Below are 8,384 nucleotides of genomic sequence, written 5' to 3'. Positions count from 1 at the left end.
CATAGGTGTACTCATTGGTTTGGAGTTTTCTAAACCAAATTTCTTTACTAACTCATTGGCATATTTACCTTGGTGTACAAAAATTTCACTAGGGAATTGTTTGATTTGGAGTCCTAGGAAGAAAGTGAGTTTTCCCATTATACTCATATCAAACTCACCAGTCATTAATTTTTCAAATTCTTCACACAAGGTTTCATTTGACGATCCAAACACAATATCATCCACATAAACTTAAACAAGTATGAAATGATCATTAGATTCTTTAATGAATAGAGTGGTATCTGTAGTTCCCCTTTGAAAATCATTTTTCAACAAGAAAAAGCTAAGTCTTTCATACCAAGCTCTTGGAGCTTGTCTCAAACCAAAAAGTGTTTTAGAGAGTTTAAAAACATGGTTTGGAATGTCTTTATTTTCAAAATCAGGGGGTTGATCTACGTATACTTCTCTATCAATAAAACCATTCAAAAAGGCACACTTAATATCCGTTTGAAAGAGTTTAAATCCTTTATGGGCAGCATAGTGGTGCAAAATTTAGGATTTTCACAACTTAACCGGCAAGTACACTAGGTCATCCAAGTAATACCTCAAGTGAGTGAGGGTCGATCCCACGAAGATTGTCGAATTGAGCAACAATGCTATCCAGTTGGACTTAGTTAGGCGAATCAGAAAAAGGGTTTTGAAGGTTGCAATTCGCATAAACAATACACAGGAAAATAAATAAAGCAAATAAGGGTTTGGTGTGAAAACAGTATGAGAAAATAGTTAAGGCTTCGAAGATATTTATCTTTCTGGATTAAAAGTTCTTACCGACTATTTTAACAATGTATGATTCATTCTATGGCAAATTGTAAATGTCTGAACCCTAATCTCTTATGATTTAGCCTCCTTTAACCTTTATTAACTGCCACTCTCGTGGTCACATAATTTTGATTAGAGGATTAAGTTCAAAAACTAGTTTATGGCCACAAAAACCCTAATTACCTAAAGCTAATAGGATTATATGTCACATATCCCAATTAGTTCATGTAATTAGCAATTTAGGAGGAATTTGTTTTCGAGTTAAAATTCAAGCGAGATAACTCTCTTGAGAATCACAAGAACTCATGTAAAATTGAATCAATACATTAATTAAAATAGAAGAATAATAGTTCTAATCCATAGAAATAAATAGAGCTCCTAACCTTAACCAAGAGGTTTATTTGCTCATGACTTACAGAGAAACTAGGGTTTTAAAAAGTGCGGAAGGAATAAGATCCAAGATACAAGAGATCTTTTCCCTTTTATACTAACCTAATTTGATACGAAAAATAAAATAAAATAATAAATCCTAAAACTAAAAGATATTATTTGTAAATAAAAATTACAACAAGAAAATAAAATATAACTAATAAATGCTAAATCCACTTGAGAAGCCCCAAAGAGGAGGTAATTCAGATAGCTGCTAGCGTTAAATGCCATATTAGGCGTTTAACGCCCCAAGGGGAGTAGTGGCATGCATGCTTGTATCCCCTGCTGGCGTTAAATGCCAGCTGGGCGTTCAACGCCTAGGGGGGTTCTGCCAGCTTTTTTGTTTTTAGCTCCAAACTCTGCCAAACTGCTCCAAAATTTACCTGAAATCATAAAAATACCAAAATAGCTCAAAGTAGCATCAAAATGGGATTTTTCACTAAAATCAAGTAAAACTAAATAAAATCTAACTAAAAAAAACTAGAAAATGCTAAGAAAAAGAGTAAAAAATGCTCACGCATCACATAGGCAAGCAATAATCTTATTGCTTCCCTTCTAGCCACCAAAGTAAATGACTCATCAAAGTCAATTCCCTCGTCTTGGTCATACCCTTGAGCCACTAGTCTAGCTTTGTTTCTTACCACACTGCCATCCTCATCCAATTTGTTTCTAAAGATCCGTTTAGTACTCGTTACCTTCTTACCATTCGGATAAGGTACCAATGTCTAAACCTCATCCTTTTCAAATTGGACTAGTTCTTATTCCATACCTTTATCCAAGAAGGATCATCAAGGGCTTCCTTCACATTTTGGGGTTCTACTTGTGATATAAGAGCAAAGTTATTAAGTTTGACTCTCTTTCTACTTGAGGATCTTGTGGTGATTCCATGAGATGGATCTCCAATAATGAACTCATGGGGATAGTTCTTCAAGAACTTCCATTCTCTGGGCTTTGGTGAGGTGATCTCAGTTTGGACAAGATTCGGTTCTGTAGTGTTCACATTTCTAGAAATCTTAGCTTCGATGGGAGACAAAATAGAATCGTTTCCTGTATTTTGATTTGCAGAATCAAAAATAGCATTTTCTAAAGTGGGTTGTGATTTATCTTCTCCTTGAACCTTTTGAGAACTTAATTCAGCCTCAGTTCCTGCATCATTTTCTTCAATAACACTTGAAATGGAGTTAGAATCACGAAAGGTGACATGTATGGAATCTTCTATTATTCTAGGTTCTTTGAGGTATACCCTATAAGCTTTACTAGTGGTTAAATAACCAACAAAGACACCTTCATAAGATTATGGATCAAAGTTTCCAAGATTATCTTTAGTATTTAACACAAAACATTTGCATCCAAAAACATGAAAGTACTTAAGATTGGGTAGCACTCCTTTCCAAAGCTCATATGGAGTTTTCTTTAAAACTTTTCTAATGATGGTTCGGTTCAAAATGTAACAAGCTATGTTCACAGCTTCAGCTCAAAGGAATTTTGGAGTTTCATTTTCACAAAGCATAGCCCTAGCCATTTCTTGAAGGCTTCTATTTCTCCTTTCAACAACCCCCTTTTGTTGAGGCGTTCTAGGACATGAAAAATTATGTGAAATACCAAATTCATCACAAAATAATTCAAAGTCTTAATTTTCAAACTCTTTTCCATGATCACTTCTTATGGAAACAATTTTCAAATCTTTTTTATTTTGAATCTTTTTGCATAGAGTTGAAAAATCAATGAAATTATCATTTTTATGAGCTAAGAAAAGAACCTATCCAAATCTAGTATAGTCATCAACCACTACTAAGCCATAATGTTTACCACCTAGACTTTGAGTCCTAGTAGGACCAAAAAGATCAATATGTAGCATTTCCATGGCCTTTTGGTTGAGATGTCATCCTTGGGTTTATAAGAGTTTTTAGTTTGTTTACCCAATTGACAAGCATCATAATTGATGTCTTTGTCAAATTTTATTTTTGGAAGACCTCTAACCAAATTCTTCTTTACAAGTTTAGAAATTTGAAACATGTTTGCATGCCCTAATTTCTTATGCCATAACCATTTTTCAGATTCCATGAAAGTGAAACAAGCTACATTTTGTTCTTTTAGTTCCTCTAAAGTTAGTCCGTACACATTATTGCATCTTTTAGCTTCAAACAAAATTTCACTGGATTTTTCACATACAACCAAGCATTCAAATTTCTTGAAAATAACTAAATAGCCTAAGTCACACAATTGGCTAATGCTTAGAATATTGTGTTTTAATCCATCAACTAAAAATACATCATTAATGAAGGTTGAGAAATTCTTACCAACCTTACCTACGGCCACAATCTTTCCTTTACCATTGTCACCGAAAGTCACAAAGCTTTCATTCGTATTTATTAAGCTTGATGAAGAATGTGGACTTTCTATTCATGTGTCTAGAGCATCCACTATCTAAGTACCACATGTCATCATTCTTCTTGAATGCTAGGCAAAACTGCACAAAGCTTTTAGGTGGCCTTAGGTATCCGAATCTTTTTGGATCCTTTAATGTTAAACCATCTTCGTTGCCTAAGTGCATTATATTTGCCAACTATTTTGAAAACTTTATCACCAATTTTCTTTCAAAAATGAAGCATTGCACAGGAAAATGACCACCTTAATTGTATATGTGACAGAATTTATTGGTTGCTGATTTTTTAAGGTGACTTGGGTTTTGAAATCTTTTATCTGTAGAAGTAGAAGCTTCATTTTCCGATTGTGAATTTTTGAAAACAAATTCTGATTTTTCACAGTAACCCAATCCAGGTTCTTCAAAAAGAGGTCTTTGACTAGCCAACAATTTATCTAAATTTTCAGAACTTTGAGCGAATTTGGCTAAGTCTTGTTTTAAACTCTTAAACTCTTTATGCAACCTTTCATTCTCTTCAAAACAATTTAAGTATGAAATAACAGAATGTTGTCTATCGCAACTATTGAGATCAGCCTTAAGCCGCTTGTTTTCTTCAACAAGATCAACAGTGGTTTTGGCTTCCTTCAATTTTTCTTTGGGAAAAACATTTTCACCTTTTAAGATGTCATTTTCATATTCAAGTTCATGACATTGGTTCAGAAAATTTCTTATTTCTAAGTGAGATGATGAATCATAAGATGAAGGTCTTCATTAGATGGTTCAATAAAGATTACCTCATCATTCTGGCTGGGGTCGGCCATAAGGCAGGCTTGAGAATTATTGTCTGAATCAGTATCTTCTTTAGAGACATTTTTCAAATATTCTCAAGAGGCCATAAGCCCCTTCTTCTTGTCTTTTCGAGACTTGTCTTCCTTTTTCAACTTGGTACAGTCATATTTGTAGTGTCCAGCTTCTCTGCAGTTGTGGCAAATGACCTTGCTTAGGTCCTTCTTTGGTCCCTTTGAGCTATTTTCCTTGCTTCTTCCTCTTAGTCTCATCATCCTTCTGAGTTTTCTAGCAAAAAATGCAAACTCGTCATCTGATAAATAATCGCTGGACTCATCATCCAATGATTCAGTACAAGATTTAAGAGCCACTCTTTTCTTTTTTGTATTATTTTTTATGTGATTTATTTCATATGTTAGGAACTTTTCTCTCAGTTCATCATAGGTCATTTGACTCAAGTTACTACTTTCAAAGATTATAGTAGCCTTGGTTTCCCTCTCTTTAGTCAGATTTCTCAAAATTTTCCTCACCAATACTTGTTCAGAATGAGTAATTCCTATAGCATCTAAGCTATTAATGATGATACAGAACCTCTCAAACATGTCATCAATTGATTCTCCTTCCTTCATAGAGAACATCTCATACTCTTTGCTCAGCATGTCAATTCTGGTTTCTTTCACTTGAGTGGTGCCCTCATGTGTGACTTGGGGCTTATCCCTAATTTTCTTTACTGTTTTGTATCTCGAAACCTTCCGGTATTTCTCAAAACTGATTGTATAGTTTAGCATGTTGATAGCCTTGGCATTGAGTTCCACCTTTTTGTCATCTTCATTCTATTCTGCTTCAGTTTTAGGAGTGACAACACCATCAGCACCAGTTTTGGTAGGGATTTGAAGACCGTTTATGATTATCTTCCACAGGTTGCAATCTATTGACTGAACAAAGATCTTTATTCTTTCTTTCCAATAGTTGTAGTTTTTCACATTGAAGAATGGAGGTCTATTGTTAGATTGTCCTTCTGTCAGTGTGTAAGCCATTGCGTTGAAACCAATGTTGTTCGCCATCAGGATCTTTCCTCTAAGTTGCAAATTTTGATCTCTGTGAGACCAAGCTCTGATACCAATTGATGGTTATCTGTGGCTAAGAGAAGGGGAGTTGAATCTTGGCCACCTTTTAATTTAGTTTCCAACCTTGCGTTCTGTAGAGACTCTGAGAGTAATAGACAGAAGAGACTTTGGTTTTATCTCCTGATGCGGTAGGAGCCAGAATAGTGTTACTTGCAAAGAGAGTTATAATGAAGAGAGGCTTAGTAGAAAAATCAAGAGATAATTTATTTTTGTCTCCTTTAGTACATAACCAGAAACACAGAAGAGTGTAGAGAATGACACACATATGTATCTTGGTTCAGCTACCCAATGCAATGTAGCCTACGTCCAGTCTCCATCACAATAATGACATAATTTTTACTATCTTTTCAACAGATTACAATCACCTATTCTCCCTAAGATCTACCCAATCCTATATGGGACAAGTCCAGATTCTAACCCAACCTGAACTTGACTAGGAACCCTAGCTTTCAACTACAAAGTGCTAACCCAACTTGCAAGAGAATCCCCCCAAGATCATGATGACAAAACAAAAATACATACAAAGAATTTCTGAGATAACCATGGTTTTTTCTCCAAGTTTAACTATCTGAATTTTTTCACTCATTGGCTTTTTCTTACAAACTTCACTATTTTGCATTTTACCAATAAAACTCAAACAGACTAAACTGAGAAAAAGAAATATAAAAATGAAAACCATGAAGGAAAAAAATAGACAGCTCAAAGAGCTATGAGAACCAAACCGTGTGCTCTCACTCCTTGCTTCAATCCTTGGCCGTTCACCCTTATTTTAGAAGAGTGAAGCTTCCAGGGTTTAAAACCTTGTTTCAGCACATGTTGGTCTTTCTTCTCCCAATATTAGAATTAGAAGCATTGTTCACAGAAGAAGGAGAGAGGGCAGAAGCCATGACATACAACTATACCTTTTTCTTTCAACCTTTTTCTTCAAGCTTCTTGAACCTGGGCCGTGCATCTTTACTTTGGTCCCAAGTTTGTTTCTTGACCGTTGATAAGTAGCAGAGCACCATTGACTTCACTTTCTGTATTTTCTAATTCGGTGCTTGTAGTCTTTTTGATTTCTTCAACATTCCTTAATGAAGCACAAGCAGGAAAATCTCCTTTTTGTGATTCTCTGTTCGGGTAAGACCTTCCCTCTTGTTGTAGCCTTTTTTCTTTCTCTTCTTACTTGAAAATGGAAACTAGCTTTTTGTTCTTCCTTTTGCCCTAGCTCTAGAACTTTCTTTTTTCTTTCTTCTTATTTCAGAGATTGATGTGATATAAAAGAAAAGAGAAGAGAGAGAAGAGAGAATTTGCTTCTGGTGGTATGGTGTGGTGTTCGAATGAAATGAATTTTGAATTACCTAGTTGGAATCTAAGTAAAGTGTATGAATTTTGGGTGTGGTCCACCGATTGGGCTTTATGTTTTTATTTGGGCTTGCTTTCTTTCTTTTATTATTTGGCTAAAGACTTGTTTTGTATCTGATGAGGAGCTTTTGTGATAGAGCAAGCAATTCTTGGGCCATTATTGTGAGTGTTTATGGGCCAGATACTATATGGCTTGGGTTATTGCTTTTTAGGCTATTCTCCATTTAATTTGTTCTCTGCACAATAAACAAAACACATTATACAAACAATTTGACAATTAATCCAATAATATTTAGTTATCATCTTATTCATAGTTTAGTTCTTTAATCTCAACAATATTCTTTACTCCAAAGAAGAGTAGAGCAGTGATTAGAATTAGAACATTCTCTACGAAGATCAAACTCCAATTATTAGTAGGAAGAACTCTATCCAGCCACTTCTTCAACATGAACCTATTACTTTGTGTGTAATGAAACCAAGTCAATGCCATACCCATCTCTCTCAATTTAATTAGTTCATAATCACTCATCATTGCACTAATCCAATTAGCTCTTCTACCTTTCTTTCATAAAAGGATCTCATTGAAATCACCATAGAAATTCAATGATGAGAATATTCTTTTGAGAAGTTTTTTTGAAAAATACCAAACCTTATTGAGGAATAGGACTAGCACAAACAATGGTGAAAATCTAGGTCCTCACGTCTTGTGGCAATTCAATATGAATAGATTAAGAATAAGTCTTCATTACATTGTAATTAACTCCTTACATAGAGTAAAGATCCTAAATTTTCTACTATGGCCTTGACTTTCCTTATTATGAATAACATGAAACCAAATTTATGCTAAAAAAATTACATCTTTTTAAATAAGCAATGAGCCTCTAAACAATGAAATAAATGAGTTGAAAGAATGTAGTAACTATTTCAAATTCACTTGAGCCAATTTATTACGGTTTCTTCTCAAGTTCTAAGAGATAATATATTTGCATATAATCCATGAAGATAACTTGAAATGTGAGGTAAAAGAAACAAATCTTCTCTATGTTTCAATCTTCATAAGTTTCGTTTGGGCCTCTCCTTCCCTATTTATTAATCGCCGTCATACACCACCTCCTTGGCAAAGCTCATAGTGTTAGTAATGCTATTCTAGTTGAGTGCATGTTTACTATCTTGCATGATACACATGCCTATATGTTTTGATGAATGACAACATACCCTTATGATTCTTCACTACAAGAAAACCACATTTTTACTATACTTTTAAAGCGTGGCCAAAAGTTGAAAAAAGCATAACGATACCTCTTTGCCATGCTTTTTGAGCTATCGGCACCCTTTTGATATGGTCACATCTGCAAGCGTACCAGTTGCTCTATCGCCACGCTTTATTTTTTGTCACGCTTTCATCTATTGTCACGCTTAAAATCATGGCCGTATGTATAACCCTATAGCCACGCTTTTAAAGCGTGCCAAAATGTGGACATACAACCACGATTTTAGAAATGTGTCAATTGGGTTGGTTTTGGCTACGTTTTGAA

The 8,384-nt window shown here is 34.7% G+C and overlaps 1 pseudogene; it reads right to left on the bottom strand.

Moving 5' to 3' along the window:
- Window positions 1-4,476: 4,476 nt before the first annotated feature.
- On the bottom strand, window positions 4,477-5,442 carry LOC148563995 (uncharacterized; annotated as a pseudogene).
- Window positions 5,443-8,384: the final 2,942 nt, after the last annotated feature.

Source organism: Arachis ipaensis, chromosome B5, assembly GCF_059453495.1.
Source record: "Arachis ipaensis isolate K30076 ecotype BB chromosome B5, ASM5945349v1, whole genome shotgun sequence".
Taxonomy (NCBI): Eukaryota; Viridiplantae; Streptophyta; class Magnoliopsida; order Fabales; family Fabaceae; genus Arachis; species Arachis ipaensis.
Note: the sequence above shows the minus strand (reverse complement) of the source record. Positions and strands in the feature narration are given on the sequence as shown.